General features: G+C 45.5%; 1 pseudogene; it reads left to right on the top strand.

Annotated features, from left to right (window-relative positions):
• Window positions 1-631: 631 nt before the first annotated feature.
• LOC112666126 (28S ribosomal protein S7, mitochondrial-like) lies at window positions 632-2,307 on the top strand (annotated as a pseudogene).
• The last annotated feature ends 210 nt before the right edge of the window (window positions 2,308-2,517 follow it).

Below are 2,517 nucleotides of genomic sequence, written 5' to 3'. Positions count from 1 at the left end.
TAATGCTCTTGTCTCATGATCCCCTGAGTGACTATTTCTGTAATATTTATTGGATATAATTTTAGGATTATGATAATGTTACCTTTTGCAAAAGAGAATTTATATGTGTTTCTGGTAGGTAGATAGGGACACTAGCAATTCCAGCTCAATTTAATACAATCAAGGGCTGAAATAATTCAATACTAGGCTTCAATTCTTTTGAAAATTATTTCATTTCTAGTTCCTAATTATTCCTAGGATGTCAGACATAGCAGTCACAGCCCAGTGGATGGCTCACCAGATCACTCTTCCCTTCTCTACTCTTTGTTGATTCTTGATTTTCAGTTTTTGTTCTCTTAGCCTCATGAATGTACTAAAAGTTCAGTTTAGCCTCTCAGGCTTTCCTATTGAAATGGGCACACATGTCTAGGGCACAGCAGTCCTTAAAGTCTAGGTCCTCGGTCTGGGTTTCCTGCTTTCCTTAGATCTTGTCCTCCTAAGTCTTCACTGCCTTAGGAGTTCCTTGATGCCATTACACGGGTTTTGTTGTATTTTGTCTGGCGTTTGTTTTCTTTCAGTAAAAACAATGGATTCAAAGTATCACTAGTCTTGAGAAGAGAGAGCCCCGCTGCCGAGGGTCGCGTCGGGCTGCGGCCGACAAGGAGACGCCGAATGTTTCCTTCCGGCTCTTGCCTTTGGACCTCGGAGCCAGAGACCCTCAACGCCCGGCTTAAGGGAGTGACGTACGGGTCCAGGACCCTGCGGAGCCCGTCTCCCGTCTACTCGCTCAGGCACGCCAAGGGCAGCCTTCGGGGGTCCTCGTGGCCAGCCAAGATGGCGGCCCCCGCGGAGAAGGCGTGGGGAGGGTGGCCGACCCTGGCGCTGAACCTGCGGAGTCCTGTCCTGCGGCTTCCGGGCTAGCCCGGGGAGGTGGAGCCGCCGTGGTCCCGAATCCAAGGGTCCACGGATCGACCGGGAGTATTACCGGAAGCCATTGGCAGAGTTGACTGAGCAAGAGAAGTATGAACCGGAACTCAGGAAGACTCAGCTTATCAAAGCTGCTCCAGCAGCGAAAACAAGCTCTGGGTGTGAAGACCCCGTGATCAGTAAATTCACCGACATGATGATGAAAGGAGGAAACAGAGTACTGGCCAGATCCCTCCTGGTGCAGACTCGAAGCTGTGAAAAGGAAGCAGTTTGAGAAGTACCACGCTGCTTCTGCAGAGGAACAGGCCGCCAGGGAACGCAACCGCCGTGCCGTCTCCCACCCAGCCTGCAGAGCTGCGAGCCCGTGATAGGGCTGGTGCCCATCCTCAGAGGGGGCCGTTTTTATCAGGGCCCTGTGCCACTTGCCCGTCGGCGGCGTCGCTTCTTGGCCATGAAGTGGATGATTAAGGAGTGCAGGGAGAAGAAGCACCGGCGGATGCTGATGCCGGAGAAGTTGTCACACGAGCCACTGGAGGCTTTTCACAACCAGGGCCCTGTGATCAAGAAGAAGCGCGACATGCACAAGACTGGCCGAGGCCAGCCGCGCCCGGGCCCGCTGCCGCAGGTGGTAGACGCGCCCCACTGCAAGAAATGATGGGAGCCGCTCTCCCAGTGAAAATCACCTGCCCGCTGCGTAGTTCCTTTTTAAGGGCAGGCCAGCCTAAGGGTGGAACAACATATTTATGCCTGTTAGTCCTTTGTTTGGGGGGCTGGACGTGCCTTTCCTGCTCTATCTCCTCACAAAGAGGAGACATCAATCTGGATTTCCCCCAGGAACTTAGGGCCTATCCAGCTTCTCTCTCTCTCAATTCAGGGTAGAACTTGGAATGATAGGAAAGGAAGCAGTTTTCATATTAGAAAAGATTTATTAGAAAATTCTTGCCCTGAACTGGTGTAGCATGTGATATGGAAACTGCCATTTACTAAAATTGACTGGAAATACAACCAAAGTATCAGTAGTCCTCCATTACTAGAAGTGAACCTCCCAAAATTTATCTTTGAAATTGGCCCGTTTTTATGTACTTGTAAAGTTCTCAATTTTTTTAACATCAAGATTTTGGGGGAATGAAGAAGCTATCATGCATGTATTTCATTTTCTTTTTAACTAGCAATATGAAGCTACGACATAGAAAAAACAAGAGTACTTTTAAATCCTTTCAAGATTTACATGTAGAAATTCAGTAGAATCTCTTGGGAGTGTGGGGAATATAATATGCTATGTCTTTTCCATGATTCATTTAATACCAGAATTATTTCAGGGGATATCACATGTATTTCTTCCAGAAATCCAAGTAATATCATTTTTATTTCCTTATTAAATATTTATATTATGGGACATAATTAGTAATTATAGAGTTTTTCTTTTGCTAACATATTGTTGAATATTATATAATGTTAATTAGAAGCCTATTAAGAATCAACTTTTATATAATTAAAACATCTCATTTCCAGTTTTCAGAAAAATACAAATGAAAACAAAAGCTATATGCTATTATAAATAATTTATTATTGTATATGGATATAACATATGCATACTTAGGTATATATATA

This window comes from Canis lupus, chromosome 11, assembly GCF_003254725.2.
Source record: "Canis lupus dingo isolate Sandy chromosome 11, ASM325472v2, whole genome shotgun sequence".
Classification (NCBI taxonomy): domain Eukaryota; kingdom Metazoa; phylum Chordata; class Mammalia; order Carnivora; family Canidae; genus Canis; species Canis lupus.
Note: the sequence above shows the minus strand (reverse complement) of the source record. Positions and strands in the feature narration are given on the sequence as shown.